We start from the raw sequence: 19,233 nt of genomic DNA on the forward strand, positions 1-19,233 counted from the left end.
GGTTTTGCAGCTTCCAGTTTCTCTAAGTATTTAATCCAGTGGGGCTCTCTCCATACTTCACGCTGCTGCTGCTGCTGCTTCTACTGCTGCCACCATGCTGGGAAACAAGCCAGGGTTTGGCTTGCTGTGACCTCTGAACCCAGGCTCGTGGCTTGTTTTCCCCAAAACACCAAGTCCCTAACAAGCCTTGGTTACCACTCACAGGCTGGGATGTCACAGCAAACCAGACTGTCAAACAACAGGAGAGAAGGAGGGTGAGAACCTTTCAGCAGTGGCAGCCAGCATGTTCACTATCAGCTGGAGTGGGAGGGTACCTTCTTCAGCCCAAGGGATGCAGCTGCTCATGAGGAATCTTGCCGGAGTTATAAGCCAGTAGCAAAAGTGGGTTAGGTCAGAAATAGAAATGGGGAGAATGACAGGCGTGGTTCTCATTTCTGTGCAATCTGCCACATTCCAGCCACATCCGGGCAAACACAGGGCGCTACCTCTGTTCAAAGACACAGCAAAAGCACTTCCAGAGGATCGGAGTAGGGCTCACAGGAGGTCCTGGGGGCCAAATAGAGAGGGGCAGAGGGCAGCAAATGTTCCCCAGGCCTGGAGTTCCCTAGCCCTGCATTAAACCATAGTTTGTTTTTAGCAAGCAACCATGGTTTGCGAACCGGGTCACAGTATTTGCTCAGTCCTCTGGTTTAATGTGGTCATTTTATCTGCTCACTTAATATCATGTTAAAGGTGCTAAGATACTGTGTCAAATTTTCCTGTAGTTTTAGGAATGCAATGCATATTGGTGTGAGTAAAAGGACAAGGCAAAGGAATTCATGAGCCCAAGGCTTTCTCTTGCTATTCCTCCTTTGACTTGCTGGGCAAAATGGTCAACTTTCTGTAGGCCCATAAAAGGTGTTTTTTTTTGTTAGTTCTCTAAGAATGTGGAAACCATTTGGAAATTTGATGAATTCTATTCCGGAGCATTTTCCAGAACTGCAGTAAATGCCACACATTCGAACTGTTTTCATTTATGGCCCAATTCAAGCAACTTAGGGTATAGCATTGACATATTTAAAGCACAATACTTTACAATCTAGTTTTTCTGTTTAGATCTTTGTTTGGCATTAACAGGGAGTGTATTGCATAGAATAACCACAGCATAGAATTATTTACAAGCAAACTATATTCCTTCCAAAGAAAATATGTAGTTTTGATGTGTCAGGTGCTCTGTGTTCCACAAACACATACATCTGATTTGTTACGCTGAGCTGTGAAAACTGTCACTTTTAGGAGAGCTTACAGAATGATTCCTTCTATTGACAATAAAGGCTGTATTGCTCAATAAAATCTGCAATCCTGAAGTAATCTTTCACAGTCTAGCACAAAGGTATATAGCTGACAGTTTAGACGCTTAATATTTCAAAATATGTATTTATGCCACAATTGCTCCTCCTGTAGAAATTCATAGCTTTCTGGTGTTGCACAGGAATGCGCTTTTAAAAATAACTTCTGAAATACATAATTTAAAAGACACTATGAGTTCCTTCCGTCTTGTGGAATGGTTAATGATCAAAACTTTGTTAAAGTGCAAAGTTGGTGATTCAGCCTTCAAAAAATAATATGCAATCTAGTGCTTGCCATAAAAACATTATTAAAACTGTTAGAATTGTATTTAAATGCCATAAGACACCAAGAGCCATATCAGGGTTTTTTTACTGTCCGCACCAATATGTATTTAAAAGTGCAATGCATGTTGCAATACTTCATTACATTATTTGAAAGGTACCTAGACTATTCAGCTTATTTCCTACACTCTACAAACTGCAGCTGCATATATACTGTAAGATCAGTGGCAGGTGCCATGGATAGTGGCACTCAACCACCTTACTAAATGTTGTGGGTTCAAGATCCGGTTGACCTAGATGGTTTTTGCAAAGTGAGCCTCATGGTTGGGCGCAGGGAGGCTGTCAATAGTTTTGGGGGAAGGGGTTAGACACTGAAGATGATGGTTGGTTGTGCTGCTGGTCAGATCAGTACTTTACGTGAATGAAACTCTTGTGGTTTTATCACATGGCTTGCTATGAATTGAACGGATATACCAAACTTCTGAGCGAATTTGTGACATACTGATCTTAGCGTGTAGCCACAGGCCTACATCCGAATTCAAAGGCCTTAACTGTATTTTACCTTTAAATGCACGGTTGCCACTATTTTCTCCTCCCATCTCTTGGCAACCTTTAGTTACATCAGACATGTAACATGACATCATAATGCTCAGCATTTCCTTGCTCACCTGCAGCCAGTTAAGTGGGACCTGAGAAACAAGGAGAGCTGGGTTGGTGATTTAAGGTGATTTAAGCTTGGCGTTTAAGGTAATACATAGTTCAGCCCTGACAGACTATCAGAAACAATTACCCTGCAGCATTTGCAATGGAATACTTAAACTGTAAGTGGTGGAGCAGCGGGTGGCACTGTGGTCTAAACCACAGAGCCTAGGGCTTGCCGATCAGAGGGTCGGCGGTTCGAATCCCCGTGACGAGGTGAGCTCCCGTTGTTCAGTCCCAGCTCCTCCCCACCTAGCAGTTTGAAAGCACATCAAAGTGCAAGTAGATAAATAGGTACTGCTCCGGCGGGAAGGTAAACGGTGTTTCTGTGCGCTGCTCTGGTTTGCCAGAAGCGGCTTAGTCATGCTGGCCACATGACCCGGAAGCTGTACGCCGGCTCCCTCGGCCAATAAAGTGAGATGAGCGCCGCAACCCCAGAGTCGGTCACGACTGGACCTAATGGTCAGGGGTCCCTTTACCTTTTACCGTACTTAAACCGGAAGTGGCAGAGCTGCTATGCCACACTCACTCTTGGTCAAAAAAGCCCTTTGGATTTGCCGTCTGTGTTTGGGCTTCCATCTTGACTCTCGTCACTCAGTTTTGGCTCTTTGCTATTGTTGTTAATCATTTTATGTATGTTAAAGTTCCTCTGCCTGTGGTTCTATGATATCTGCAGCCTGGTGTTTGCAGCATAATCTGCGAAACCACCAAGGGTAAGTCAAGATTGGCAGCTGGAGGTCCCTTGAACTGTGGAATAATGATTGTGATAGCTGCTTTCCCTAGCACAGCCTTAACATTCGAGTGACAGGAGTTGCTTTGTAGCTAAGGGCATGCCAGCATAGTTTTTGAGTATGTTGAATTAAGACAGATGTTCAGCTCTGAAAGATTCCCCCATTGGTAGCACTTACCCCTTTAAGAAGATCTGTATTTAACTTTTATTACAAGCCATGCAGGGTTATGTGACTCGTGGTGTTCATAATCTTTAAGGAGGCCTTTTTTGTGTGTGAGCAAACATATTTTAGCATTTGCTTTTTCTTCTAATGTGGAGGGATTACATTCTGATAGGCATTCATGGTTAGCCCTGTTAAGCATTTTAGCTCTGTTTATTGACAAAGCAGCTTTTACTGCCGAGGATATTGTGATAGCCAAGAAGGAAATGTGGAAGCATTCGTTTATTGTAGATTAACCACAGAAAGCCAGGTCATTTGAGCCCAGAAAACTGTGGTTAGTATTACTTATGGTTAATATCAAGCCAGCTAATGTCAAACCATTGTTACTCAAGCAGACTTGTTTATACTAACCATAGTTAATAACAATTAACCGCAGTTCTGAGTCCAGAGAACACAACATACCGTATTTTTCGTTCTATAGGACGCACATTTCCCCCTCCAAAAATTAAGGGGAAATGTGTGTGCGTCCTATAGAGTGAATGCAGGCTGCGCCGCTAAGCCCAAAGCCAGAACAGGAAGATGGAGCACTGCGGAGCGCTCCATCTCGCTGCTCTAGCTTGGGGACGGTGCCTTCACCCCGCTGTCCTGCAGAAGCTAGCAAGGCTGTTCCCAAGCCAGAACAGCGAGAGGGAGGGCTCCGTCTCGCTGCTCCAGCTTGGGGACGGCTGCGCGCAAACCTCTGCAGGGCAGCGGGGCGCTGCGCTCCAAAGGCTTCAGGGATCTTTGAGGCTGGCGGTGGGGGAAAGCAGCGCTTCCCCCCACCGCCAGCCCCACAAGCTCTGGTGAATGTACCTTGAACGCACCTTGTTTTAGAGGGGGAGAACAAGAAAAAAAATTTTCCCCTGTTCTCCCCCTCCTATGGTCCGGTGCGTCCAATGGAGTGAAAAATACGGTACTCTGGTTAATCTAAAGCTGAAGTGAAAATCCCACATTGCGGCTGCTTTGTATTCATGTGGAAAACACAATCCTATCTCTTACCAAATAATGTTTATTTTTGATTTTTTAATGCAAATTGTAGGCAGATGTTTCTTAATACAACTGGTATTGATTCTCTTAGAAGTACCCAGGGAGGTCCTTCAGGTGTGGCCAAAGACTTGAGCAAATGCAGGGTGTTTCCCCCCTTGTTGCTTTAATGATATTGTCATTACCAATGCTCAGTTTCAAAAGTGGTTTGTTATAAGTTGAAAGTTTCCTTGGACTCACCAAACAAGTTGCGCTGTTCTGTGGATCCCAACGTAAAAACACAGTTCAGCCCGGACACTGAGGTCCAGCTCCAAGAGCCTTCTGGCGGTTCCCTCCCTGCAAGAAGCGAGGTTACAGGGAACTAGGCAGAGGGCCTTCTCGGTAGTGGCACCCGCCCTGTGGAACGCCCTCCTGTCAGATGTCAAGGAAATAAACAACTGTCTGACTTTTAGAAGACATCTGAAGTCAGCCCTGTTTAGGGAAGTTTTTAATGTTTGATTGTGTTTTTAGTATTCAGTATGTGAGCCGCCCAGAGTGGCTGGGGAAACCCAGGCAAATGGGCAGGGTATAAATAATAATAATAATTGTTTAGGGAAGCTTTTAATGTTTAACAGACTATTGTATTTTAATATTTTGTTGGAAGCCGCCCAGAGTGGCTGGGGAAACCCAGCCAGATGGGTGGGGTATAAATAATAAATTATTATTTAGGTTGCAGATGCTTCAGGTTACATATGCTTCAGGTTACAGACTCCACTAACCCAGAAATAGTACCTCGGGTTAAGAACTTTGCTTCAGGATGAGAACAGAAATCGTGCTTTGGCAGCAGGAGGCCCCGTTAGCTAAAGTGGTACCTCAGGTTAAGAACAGTTTCAGGTTAAGAATGGACCTCCGGAACGAATTAAGTACTTAACCCAAGGTACCACTGTACAACAAAATAGCTGAAATATTTATACAAGCAACAGTGCTATATGGGAGAACAGATGAAGTCTTTGAAAGAATCTTCAAGAAAACTTGCCATTTTCCTTCCTTGCATTTATCAGTAGTCCATTTGGCAACAGTGCTTAGCTTTGAAGTATCAGGAAATTAACAGGGCATATATTGCTATATTTCTTTGCCAACAGATCCCTTTGCCCATAAAAATAATGTAAATGAGTAACTGGAGGAGCTAGAACTGTACAGTGAAACCAGCTCTGCAATTAGGGCAGAATACTTAACTGTGGGCCACTGGTGTTCTAGTCCACTTTGAAGTTTCATCTATCACTTTTTCTCTGCCTATACGTTCTTGCTAATGAAAGGCTTAAGAAAATTAGCTCCTAACAATTAAACTTTGCTTGCCCTTCTCAGAGATCCGTAGATCAGTTTAAACCATGACCAGGAAAAGCTACAAGCCCCCAGGCTTTTGCAGGCTTTTAAAGAAGTCAGCTGAACTGCAGGCTTTTAAAGAAGTCAGTCCTGCTGGCTCAGTAAAACAGAGGTCAGTGTGGCATTTTGGAACTGTATTATGGTTTGGCTCTAATTATAATGGGAAGAGACCTGGAGGGCCATCTATTTTTGGTATTTAAGTCGTATGTTGTATTCCCTGCACAGGTAGGAGGATTGTTGCAGGTATTGCAGGAACTGCAAAACGGGAAATGATTATTTTTTGAGAGCAATAAATTGCACACGCAGCTGAAAAGATTCAGTGCTTAGTGGCCTTTGAACACATTTGGAAAACTGCAGATATTAAACACTTTACGGGGTTGTAGGGCCCTGCTCCATCAGCCACCCTGCTCTGTGTCTTCATGTTCAGCGTGACATCTGAATGGGGCTTACAGATGCACATCTGATAATGGGCAATCCTTACAGAACATAATATGCGAATTGAATGAAGGTCAGGAAGGAATATGTAGGCATGTAGTATCATGCCTAGCATTCAATATATGCACTTAGATTTTGTTTTGTTTTGCAAAGGTAACGTGAAGATCCAAGGCTAGAAACAGAACAAGATAATTGCCTTTAGATTGCACTTATTCAGGACTAATGTTTCACATTGAGTTCAGTGGAACCCAAGCGTAACTAACCCTGCGTGCCTTCCCAATTTTATTCACCCACTCCATTCCACAAACCGCTGGGTTTTGCCTTGATCTAGGTCTTAAGGTTCATACACAAGTTCAAGCAGTTTGACAGAGAAACTAGCTCACTTTGTAGAGCACAAGACTCTTAATCTCAGGGACACGGGTTCAATCCCCACATTGAGCAAAAGATTCCTGTATTTCCGGGGGTTGGACTAGATGAGTGTCGTGCTCCCTTCCAACTCTATAACAATTTTATGATTCTGTGATTTCACTCTGGGAGTTAGAAAATATTCTTTTGGTGCCTTCATAGATGCAGACTGATCATGATATTTGTGTGGAGAAAGAATTCTAGCTGAGCTCACATTGTCGAGTAATCCTGTTTCAGCACCCTCAACCCCACCCAGGTTGCATGCTATGCGATTTGGCACTCTTTGAGTCATCTAAAGCATGAGCACTGTTCCAGAGTATTTTTCATTTTCATGTATATTATATCTCTTCAAAAAAAATTGATTAATGAAGAAATTAAATATCTTTCTACTTACGAGTGTTGAACTAATTGGCTGGTGAAGAATTCAAAGGAACAGTAGTTGTTATCCAGAAACACTGTTCAGCAGAGTTCAGAGTTGGACATCAGAATTGGACATTTGCTGATTATACAGTGGTGCCCCGCAAGACGAATGCCTCGCAAGACGGAAAACCCACTAGACGAAAGGGTTTTCCGTTTTGGAGGTGCTTCGCAAAACGAATTTCCTATGGGCTTGCTTCACAAGACGAAAATGTCTTGCGAGTTCATGCGGGGTTTTTTTCCTCCTCCCCCTTCCCCCAAGCCGCTAAGCCGCTTATCAGCTGATCCTAATCCGCTAAGCCGCTTAACAGCTGATCCGCTAAGCCGCTTATCAGCTGACCCGCTAAACCCCTAATAGCGCTAAGCCGCTAATGGGCTTGCTTCGCAAGACGAAAAAACCGCAAGACGAAGAGACTCGCAGAACGGATTCTTTTCGTCTTGCGAGGCACCACTGTACAAAGCTTCACAGCTTGCTCTCAGCCAGGTAAAGTCTGGCACCATGATCCATTTAAGGACTTTCAGAGATTTCAGTTTGTTAGTTTTGATGTTTTTCACATTGTAATTGTTTCTGGCCATTGTGTTCCTTTTGATATTGCTGAATCTGATTGTGATGTGCTGTGGACTGGATAATTGGTGGCCTTTTGGTACCTTTAGTGGAAAGATTCTTTCACAATACTCATAGTATTAGATGGTTCCATCTGTCTACCCTTCTTCCCCAATCAAGTACCCATCTTGCTGGAACTCAAGCAACTAGCCACTGTACTAAGCTTGAGCAACTCTTGTCCCCATCTTTCACTTTTCTTCCTAATCTCTTGCACAGGCAGCCGACACCTCTGTAATATATCCTGGACTGCTGAGATGAGAGAGGGAGGGAACCAACAGTAACACAAAGCCCTCGCTTCCTGTTCTCCCTTGGAAGTTGCTGTTTTAGTGGCAAGACCAAGAAACAAATCAGGAGAGTTGTACTGCCCCTGCATTTTTTGAGAGCTATGCCTGATTGGCCAGGCATTGGTCACCACCCAAATAGTAACGTTCAGTTGAAAACAGGATGGGCCAGGCAAACTACACCTTGGTTCATATGCTCCAGGCAGTGACCTTCATGAGATGGAGTAGTGAGCAGTGGAATCCCTGGTTCATGCATTGCTTGATGTTTGTGGGCAAGAGGAAGGTATCAGCACGCTCTTTCTCCATGCAAAGGCCCCCAGAGGCATTAAGGTATGAGCAGGTATGTTCTGGAAGAACAAAAGCCCCATGGTTAGCCTGGCAAGTGTCATCTGTCAAGGCAGTTGCCACCTGGCATGGAGGAAGGAACAGATTGTGGAAAGGGCAACCAGGGGACATACACTGAATATGAAGACAGCTACTTATCCGACAGGTCACCTGTATGGGAACATAACTGATCAACCTACTTAGAATGACACAAACAGGCTACTGCAACGAAATTAATAGAAGAGATTTAATTTGAGCTCAGGCTCCCCAATACTGGCTCTAGAATAGTCTCATATTTTCCATATACCGTTTTTTTGCCATGTATAACGCCCCCATGTATAATTTAAAAAATAATAATGGGGGGGGATTGCCCAAAGGTGTTGTTGCAGGGGTCATCGCCACCAATCACTATACAACCTGCCCACCACAGCAAATTACACACATCGACACGGCCACCAATCGTCTGCACGCTCGCCACCAAAAGCCCAACTGACCACTTGACGCAACCACAGCCGATTGCACGCACGCCTCAAGGCTGCCATAAGTCAACGTCCAATTGCCACATCCAATCGTCAGCAGGCCTTGCTGCACCAACCAATCACACTCCCAATCGCCTCTGACAACCTCCTGCTGCCACCAATCGCCTGTCCCCCCTGTGCTATCCTCAATTTTTGCCTATTATTTCTAAGAAAAATGTTTCGTCTTGTACACGGAAAAATACAGTGATATATTAGCTAAGACCATAAGTGTGGTTTTTTGTTTTTGTTTCTTTAATCGTGTGAAAATTGCTTGCAGAAATGTGTGCTTCTGTGCATGTCTAAAATGCTCAGTTGCCTACCACTTTTCAGCTTTAATCTAAAAACAGAGGAAGACTGGTCCTTCTGATTCGTAGGAGGCAGCTTCCAAAATTTGGTTTAGTGCCTATATATTTGCAAAATCACTACAGACTGAGGATTTATTTCACATTCCCAGCTTCTGGCTGAAGGGGAGGAGGAATGCTCTGCTATTAAACTGGTAATGCATTAAAGGGCTTTCCACACTGAGTGCTAAAACAAAATGCTCCTTCGCTCCATGCTATTGCCTGAACATTATTCAGCCAGCCTTTATATTCGTAGAGGAGGACTTATGTTTAATGACCGAAGTCAAAGATGAAAATATTTCTAATATAAAAATATTTTTACGCTCCAGCTTAATTAGAATTTTCTTGAAAATGGAGGTCTGCTACCAGCCATGAATCTAGTGGAAATTCTTTTCTCACTCGGTAGCAGTGGAGGAAGACTGAATAATAACATGAAAGTTTTATTAGCAGGACAATCTTCTCCCTTAAAAAAAAAAAACCATTTTCAGTTTTTCGAAAGCTAGATGAAATAGTTCTCTTTTTCTCTTTTTCTCTCTCAACTTCCAGAAAAAAGTTGCCTTGGGGTGGCAATAAGAAGAATTAAATTGAAATTGGAAGGGGGGAAATAGTCGTTTCTCTCTTGTATGAAGGCAATGGAAGCAGCGACAGAGCAGGGCCGAGATGAAAATGGACACAAAAGCCCATTTCTCTACAGATCAGGCAGGGGGGTAGGCAATGGATTGTAGTATGAGGTTTGGGGGATTGTAACAACTTTCTGAGCCCTTATTGTCCGTCTCCAGAGCAGATATTCATTTGTTCAAAATGTGCCTGAATGTGTTCCCTGGAGAGCTTGAGCAATCGTAGAAAAGGTGGACCAAAAATTGGACAAAAGGACTCCAGCCTAGTTTTGACCCAATCTTCCCAGTCACACATTCTAGGAACATGTAAATTGTCTGTTGAATTGTGTCTTTGTCCAGAAAATATAGTGAGGTTCCAGTGTTGAAACTAAGCAGCACTGTTCTAGAAAACTTCCTGAGTGGAAGCTTCAGCTTATTTGAAATAAAAGTAGGATATAATTATGATAAATAAATATATGTGCATCTGCTTTCAGTACACAGGTGATCACCGTGCAGTAGAGGAGACAGTCATAGAATCATAGAGTTGGAAGAGACCACAAAGGCCATCGAGTCCAACCCCCTGCCAAGCAGGAAACACCATCAGAGCACTCCTGACATATGGTTGTCAAGCCTCTGCTTAAAGACCTCCAAAGGAGGAGACTCCACCACACTCCTTGGCAGCAAATTCCACTGTCAAACAGCTCTTACTGTCAGGAAGTTCTTCCTAATGTTTAGGTGGAATCTTCTTTCTTGTAGTTTGGCTCCATTGCTCCGTGTCCGCTTCTCTGGAGCAGCAGAAAACAACCTTTCTCCCTCCTCTATATGACATCCTTTTATATATTTGAACATGGCTATCATATCACCCCTTAACCTCCTCTTCTCCAGGCTAAACATGCCCAGCTCTCTTAGCCGTTCCTCATAAGGCATCGTTTCCAGGCCTTTGACCATTTTGGTTGCCCTCCTCTGGACACGTTCCAGTTTGTCAGTGTCCTTCTTGAACTGTGGTGCCCAGAACTGGACACAGTACTCCAGGTGAGTCTGACCAGAGCAGAATACAGTGGCACTATTACTTCCCTTGATCTAGATGCTATACTTCTATTGATGCAGCCCAGAATTGCATTGGCTTTTTTAGCTGCCGCGTCACACTGTTGGCTCATGTCAAGTTTGTGGTCAACCAAGACTCCTAGATCCTTTTCACATGTACTGCTCTCAAGCCAGGTGTCACCCATCTTGTATTTGTGCCTCTCATTTTTTTTGCCCAAGTGCAATACTTTACATTTCTCCCTGTTAAAATTCATCTTGTTTGTTTTTGCCCAGTTCTCTAATCTGTCAAGGTCGTTTTGAAGTGTGATCCTGTCCTCTGGGGTGTTAGCCACCCCTCCCAGTTTGGTGTCATCTGCAAATTGGATCAGGATGCCCTTGAGTCCATCATCCAAGTCGTTGATAAAGATGTTGAATAAGACAGGACCCAAGACAGAACCCTTTGGCACCCTACTAGTCACTCTTCTCCAGGATGAAGAGGAACCATTGATGAGCACCCTTTGGGTTCGGTCAGTCAGCCAGTTACAAATCCACTGAGTGGTAGCATAGTCAAGACCGCATTTTACCAGCTTCTTTACAAGAATATCATGGGGCACCTTGTTGAATGCCTTGCTGAAATCAAGGTAGGCTACATCCACTGTGTTCCCTTCATCTACCAGGCTTGTAATTCTGTCAAAAAACGAGATCAGGTTAGTCTGACATGACTTATTTTTCAGAAATCCATGCTGACTATTGGTGATCACAGCATTCCTTTCTAGGTGCTCACAGACTGTTTGCTTAATGATCTGCTCCAGAATCTTCCCTGGTATTGATGTTAGACTGACTGGGCAATAATTATTTGGGTCCCCTCTTTTCCCCTTTTTGAAAATAGGGACAACATTTGCCCTCCTCCAGTCTGCTGGGACTTCGCCTGTTCTCCAGGAATTCTCAAAGATGACTGCCAGTGGTTCTGAGATCACATCTACCAGTTCTTTTAATACTCTTGGATGCAGTTCATCTGGCCCTGGAGACTTGAATACATCTAAACTAGCCAAGTATTGTACTATCTCCTTAGTTATTCTGGGCTGTGTTTCCTCTGCTGAATCATTTGCTCCAAATTCTTCAGGTCGGGCATTGTTTTCTTTATCGGAGAAGACTGAGGCAAAGAAGGCATTGAGGAGTTCAGCCCTTTCTGTGTCCCCTGTTTGCATTTCACCATCTTCTCCTCTGAGTGACCCCACTGTTTCTTTGTTCTTCCTTTTGCTACGAACATACCCATAAAAGCCTTTTTTGTTGCTTTTAACCTCTCTAGCAAGCCTGAGTTCATTCTGTGCTTTAGCTTTTCTGACTTTGTGTCTACACGTACTGGCTATTTGTTTGAATTCCTCTTTGGTGGTTTCCCCCCTTTTCCATTTTTTGTACACATCCTTTTTTAATCTTAACTCAGTTAAAAGTTCTTTAGATAGCCACCCTGGCTTCTTTAAGCACCTTCCATGTTTCCGTCTCATTGGTATTGCCTGACATTGTGCTTTTACTATCTCCCTCTTAACAAACTCCCAGCCATCATGAACTCCCTTTCCTTTTAGTATTACTGCCCATGGGATCTCACCCAGCACTTCCCTAAGTTTTATGAAGTCGGCTTTCTTAAAGTCAAGAAATTGAGTCCTAGTATGCTTGGCTGCTCCTTTCCGCTGTATAGTAAACTTCAGAAGAGCATGATCACTCGCGCCTAATGATCCTTCCACTCCTACCCCACTAACCAGGTCATCAACATTGGTTAGGACCAGATCTAAAATGGCTGTTCCTCTTGTTGCTTCTCCCACTTTCTGGACAATGAAGTTGTCTGCAAGGCCAGTGAGGAATCTGTTTGACCTTATGCTCTTGGCTGAGTTTGACATCCAACAAATATCCGGGTAATTGAAGTCCCCCATTACTACTATCTCCCTTCCTTTTGCATGCTTGGCCATCTGTTCCAGGAAGGCATCATCTATGTCCTCCGTTTGGCTTGGGGATCTATAGTAAACTCCCACAATGAGGTCTCTGTTATTCTTTTCTCCCTTAATTTTGACCCAAATGCTCTCACTTTGGCTTTGGGGTTCTAAATCTTGGATCTCTTCACAGGTATACACATCCCTGACATATAACGCCACTCCTCCTCCCTTCTTGTCTGGTCTGTTTCTCATGGGATATATTTGGGGGATGCCAGGACTTACCTACTCATTCAGATACGTGGTATGCAAGCTTGGCATGTAACCTGCCTTGAGTCCTTGGGATAAAGCAGTCAGGGTCAAAACAAGATGCAAACATTTATACCGTTGTGGGGTTGTGGTTAGTGTCAGGCCAGGGTTGAGGAGACTTAAGTTTCCCACCCCCATTGTGCTGTGGCACCTAGCAAATGTCACCGCATTGTGAGGGGAAGATGGGAGAATAATGTATATCATCACATTGAGCTCTTTGAAGTCAAGGTGGCGTATTTGAATGGAGTAAAATGCATAGTTCTGTATGAAGAAGCTGTTCTTCAAATAGATATATAAATAGTACTGATTCCAGCAGTGATGGCATCCCAGGTATGCAGAGAAACACAACCTCATCCACTTCTATTTTCTTTTTATCCTGACTCATTCTATCCCTTCAAATACGCATTGCAAAACACAAGGGCGCATACAACAGAATGCTAATTTGTTTGTGTTTCTGGGTGGTTGTTAAGTATGCTGCCCTAACTTTGTTTTCTCCAGGGATTTTTAGGGTTCGTTTCAGCTCTGCTCCCAATCTTCAGTCTAATATTTGCATATTAATAGGCAATTGAAAAACATTATGTGATTTTTTTACAGTGATGAATGTATTATAAAATCAAATTGCCTTTAGGGGTAATTATGCCAAGGTATATAATCTAGGGAGAAAAACCATCACTGGTGTTTAATATTTCACATAAAGTTAGGTATGAAGCCTTCTGCATTTATATAGGTTGTTCTGTTACAGCCAACAGAATGATTTAATTTTAGAGCAACGTAGTGAATTAAATGCTTTAGAGGTATATGTATGTGTTAAAAGTGAGGTTGCTTCTGTATTTTAAATAGTAAGATGCCAGGCAGCAATATTTTCTGCTATTAGGATAAGACTTTTCTATTTGGCCCCCATTCATTTCAAAACTTTATCCAGTATTTTGGTTAGAAAAATAGAAGCTTTTAGATTTTTCAAACCTGTGTCAAGCCAATTCACATGTTGTTTCTTCCACTATAACAATTAATTGCAATCTTGAGGAAAGCATACGATGGGTAAAGTTTGAAACAGGAATGCCTTTCCCCCTAAATGATTGATAAGCTAAAACACTTAAAGATTGACCTCTGGCATTAAATATATTTTATTATGCTTCTCTCTTAAGTGTCTTCCCCCCGCCCCACCCCTCCTAAGCAGGCGAACTGATTTGGGGCACTATCTCCTGAAACTGCCACTTCTGTAAAATTTTGCATGCTTTCTCCACAGGGCAGACCCTAGAACTGGACTAAAGTGAAACCCTAGCCATGGTTTGTAGCTGTAACCCTGGTTTGAAGACACCAAATTTACATTGAAACTATGATTTAGCTTGCAGAGCTAAACTCTGCCCCTAGAGGTATAGAGACACTAGCAAGACCTGCGTAGCTCCTTGTCAGCACAGGTGTTGACCTTGCCTAAGTCATGGTTTGGTTACTTCCAGGACTGCAGTGTTGTCTGCTTCGTAAATCTGTTCCGTTGCTCTAGTTATGCACCAGCCTTTCCCAACCTTGACTCTCCAGATGCTGCTGTATTTACAAATTCAACCATCCTCAGTCAGCAGTCCCCAATAGTCATGGATGATGCAGAATGAAGTTTCAGCAACCATCTGGGGACCCAAAGTTAGGAAAGACTGCACTAGGCCTTCCTAACCATAGCTGTCAACTTACAGATTTGAAAATAAGGGACCAGCAGCCTCGAAAATAAGGGATCAGCAGCCAAAATAAGGGATCAACAATTACTTTGATAAAATACATATTTTGTTGAGAGCAAATGGCTTTAGATACCTATTAGGTCCATATATTACCATATAGCATATATTCAACACAAAAAAGGCAACAATTTGTTGTTGACAAAGGACAGCTGGACATAGAAAGGGCCCCATTACCTTCAGTAACTTATTTAAGGGACATCATCAATAAGGGACAGCAGCGGGACATGGCGCTGGGATAAGGGACTGTCCCGCCAAATAAGGGACGCTTGACAGCTATGTTCCTAACAGTGCTCTGAACATAAGTGATATGCAAGCATGATCATTTATTGTTGTTGTTGACCGAAATAGTTGGTTTCCCCCCTTCTTCATTTGGATCGAGTCATACAGTACTCTCAAAAATTGTAAATTTGTGCTGGGGATTGCAATGGGACATCTGTTACCAAGAAAATTGGAGTTCAGTGACATTCCATATACAATAGTTGCTGTGCTTTGTTCAGTTGTAGGAAAAAATGCTAGCTTGTAATACTGAAGGACAAAATAGATTGCCGCCGCCCCAGTCCCTTGCCTTCCATTCCTATATCCGACCACACATATAAATCAAGCATTGTAAGAGTTTCATTCGTACCGTATTGCTGTGAAATCTCATAGAGCTGATTTGGCCTATGCTTTATGGATTTCCAGTAACAAGGCAGCAGAACCCTCTCCTTTTAGCACCTTTTACTGTGCTTCCAGCTCAGTAATGGATTTTTATTAGAGTCTCCTCTGACTTCTCACAAACTCGATCTACTCTGGGCAGATTTATTGCTGTTTACATTCTGGGCGATGTGGTTTAAGGACTATGTATTTAATTTTGAGATGATGCATGAACAGAGAGTGCCAGCCTATTTCAGATACGGGAGAATCAATTCTGTGTGCCAATAAATTTAAATATTGATGTAGGAAGCATCCTGCTTATCATTCAGAATGATGTGGTATCTTTTTAATTATAGCCTCTTTGCTTTGTCAGTGCCAAAATTAGCATTTGTAAGGTCAAGCCGAGAAGATGTGCCAGTTAAGCCTGATTTCCCCTGTTTTTTGCTTTTTCTTTCGTCTCTGTTGTACAAAGTGTAATCCAACATTTTGGAAAACTGCTAGAAAATCAGAAGTTATTTTTTTGGGAGTGGGATCCAAAATGCTTTGCAACTGCTTATCCAGAACAAAGTTGACTTTGGGTGTGTCTTCCCTTAAAAAAAATACATGTATCTTTTTTTTAAAAAAAGATATTAATTAGAATTTTACAAACAATAAAAAGTTACAGAATTAAGGATAAAAAATAGAACAGAATAACAGTAATAATAATAAAAAGATACAAAAATACAAGGACAAAATACATAAAAAGTAAAAAGAAAGTGAGGGGGGGGAAGAATCAATATTTTCATGTCTTATATTTCAGTTACTTGTTTCCTGACCTCCTCACACACCCCTTTTTTGTATTCCAGTTCAAATATTTAATTCAGCAAATCCTTACCCTCTATCATTTATCTTTACTTAATATCTTAACCTATTTATAACTATATATTTCCAACCATTGTCAATCCGTATTTACATATTCTTATTACAGTGGTGCCCCGCAAGACGAAATTAATTCGTTCCGCAAGTTTTGTCGTCTAGCGAATTTTTCGTCTTGCGAATCACGAAATCCCATAGGAATGCATTGAAAATCAATTAATGCGTTCCTATGGTCAAAAAAAGTCCAAACAAAGTCAAATTTGGTACAACAACAGTTTATTAACTGCTCTTTAAAGTCACACATACTGTAAAGAGCAGTTCAAAAATTGAAGTGAAAATAAATTAACTTTATAAACAAAACATGTCTTTGTTTTTAGACAAAGGAAACAAAGTCGCGAGACGTTTTCGTCTTGTGAAACAAGCCCATAGGGAAATTCGTCTTGCGAGGCAAATCGAAAACGGAAAAACCTTTCGTCTAGCGAGTTTTTTGTCTTGCGAGGCATTCGTCTTGCGAGGTACCACTGTAATCTTTTTACCAATACCGCTTATTTTCAATCCAACATCCCTTTAACATTCATTAATTTTACAGTATTTCTGCAAATAGTCTTTAAATTTCTTCCACTCTTCTTCCACCACTTCTTCTCCCTGGTCTCGGATTCTGCCAGTCATTTCTGCCAGTTCCATGTAGTCCATCACCTTCATCTGCCATTCTTCCAGTGTGGGTAAATCTTGTGTCTTCCAATACTTTGCAATCAATATTCTTGCTGCTGTTGTTGCATACATAAAAAAGTTCTGTCCTTCTTTGGCACCAATTGGCCGACTATGCCCAAGAGAAAGGCCTCTGGTTTCTTCAGGAAGGTATATTTAAATACCTTTTTCATTTCATTATAGATCATCTCCCAGAAAGCCTTAATCTTTGGGCACGTCCACCAAAGGTGAAAGAATGTACCTTCAGTTTCTTTACATTTCCAACATTTATTATTGGGCAAATGATAGATTTTTGCAAGCTTGACTGGGGTCATGTACCATCTATAAGTCATTTTCATAATATTCTCTCTTAGGGCATTACATGCTGTAAATTTTATACCTGTGGTCCACATAAAAAAAATAATAATACATGTATCAAAAATAAAAGTATATATATTACGCATAAGGCCACATTTCTGTAAACTAAAATACATTAATACTAGGCCTAATATTACCCCATATATGGAGTTTAACTATTCAAACTGGGGCATGTGCTTCTCTTATACAAGCATACAGACATTGCCATATGGCAAACTTCTTTTGAAAGTCTAAGGACTTCCAAAAGCACTCTGGGATGCTGATGTTCAATGAAGATACTCTTTAAGAAATCATTCTGGGCATGCCTAAGCTTCAGATAGCATCATGGTATGGTCTGAAAGCTTTATAAGACCACCATCTTGCTACAGCTAAGCAGGACTGGGTGTGGTCAGTGCCTAGAATGGTGACCTCCCAAAAGACACAGAGAGGCTACCTAGGGTTCCATGATGGAAGAATGTCAGGATATAAATGTGAGAAAATAAATAAAATGGAAAAAGTTGCTCTGGATTATGGCCTTTATATCTGTCAGATACATTAGATCAACTGGGACGCGGGTGGTGCTGTGGGTTAAACCACAGAGCCTAGGACTTGCCGATCAGAAGGTCGGCGGTTTGAATCCCCACGACGGGGTGAGCTCCTGTTGTTTGGTCCCTGCTCCTGCCAACCTAGCAGTTCGAAAGCACGTCAAAGTGCAAGTAGATAAATAGGTACCACTCCGGCGGGAAGGTAAATGGCTTTTCCATGCGCTGCTCTGGTTCGCCAGAAGCGGCTTAGTCATGCTGGCCACGTGACCCGGAAGCTGTACGCCGGCTCCCTCGGCCAATAAAGCGAGATGAGCGCCACAACCCCAGAGTCAGTCACGACTGGACCTAATGGTCAGGGGTCCCTTTACCTTTTTATGATGGTGTTTCTGACACTACACTGCATTTCATCACCCACCAACCGCAGCTGAGGGTTCCTGGCTGTCTATGTGACTTGTCAGATTGCACTGAGATAGGAATGCTATTTATACACAGTAGAATAGAATTTACTGGCCCATAATGGACCAGGTGCATAGCCTGGGAGGCATTTTGGACTTACAGCTGTCCATGGATGTGCAGGTCAATTCTGTGTCCAGGGCAGCTGTCTACCAGCTTCACCTGGTACACTGGCTGAGACCCTACCTGCCTGCACTCTGTCTTGCCAGAGTGCTCTGGTTGTCTCCTGCCTGGACTACTGCGATGTGCTCTATGAAGGTGACTTGGAAACTACAACTAATGTGGCAGCTAGACTGGTGACTGGGAGTGGCTGACAGGACCGTTTCACACAAGTCTTAAAGGATCTACACTGGCCCCAGTACGGTTCCAAGCACAGTATGAAGGTTTGGTGCTGACATTTAAAGCCCTAAACAGCCTCGGCCCTGTCTACCTGAAGGAGCTTCTTCACCCCCATTGTTCAGCCCAGACACTGAGGTCCACCTCTGAGGGCCTTCTGGTGGTTCCCTCACTGTGATAAGTGAGGTTACAGGGAACCAGGCAGAGGGCCTTCTTAGTAGTGGCTCCCAACCTGTGGAACGCCCTCCCATCAGATGTCAAGGAAATAACTTTCTGACTTTTAGAAGACATCTAAAGTCAGCCCTGTTTGGGGAAGTTTTTAATGTTCACTGTTTTACTGTGTTCAATGTTTACATTTGTTGGAAGCCACCCAGAGTGGCTGGGGCAACCCAATCAGATGGGCGTTGTTGTTGTTGTTATTATTATTATTATTATTATTATTATTATTATTATTATTATTATATTTATTTATTTATTTATTTCATGTGTTCTTTCCAAAAGGCATAGTTCTTCAATGCAATTCCAGAAGTTTGATACTAATTTTTGGAACCATTTGTTAACCACCTAATTTGTTTCTTGTCTGAAAGACACTCAGTAACAACTCTCATGTGTTATCCATTCATTCCGTCTTTTCCCTTTTATAAATCAGATTTACCAATTGTCAAATGACTAAAGAAAGCATATAATTGACAGGGGGGGTGTTAAGAGTAGCATGCAGTTGTAGAACATCATCAGTGCTTTGAGGGGGCTCAAAAAAGTTGGGCAGAGTTCCCCCATTGTGCCGTGGGGAAAGTGCCAGAAGGACGTGAAGGCACAGCAGCAGCAGAGGGGATTATTGCGGCTGCAGCGTTTATACATCTCAGCCTTAAGACATATAG

At 42.6% G+C, this 19,233-nt stretch overlaps 1 protein-coding gene across 5 annotated transcripts in view; it reads left to right on the plus strand.

The window, feature by feature from the left end:
* Positions 1 to 19,233, plus strand: part of ELMO1 (engulfment and cell motility 1) — a 330,457-nt gene that overhangs the window by 185,797 nt on the left and 125,427 nt on the right. The window contains exon 1 of one of the 5 annotated variants that reach the window (XM_081165143.1): positions 2,307 to 2,334. The exons of 3 other annotated variants lie outside the window; for them this stretch is intronic. The gene's annotated coding sequence lies outside the window, so the exon portion shown is untranslated. One more of the 5 variants, XM_081165144.1, reaches the window with a different exon arrangement.

The sequence above is a fragment of the Podarcis bocagei genome, assembly GCF_964188305.1.
Source record: "Podarcis bocagei genome assembly, chromosome: 12".
NCBI lineage: Eukaryota > Metazoa > Chordata > Lepidosauria > Squamata > Lacertidae > Podarcis > Podarcis bocagei.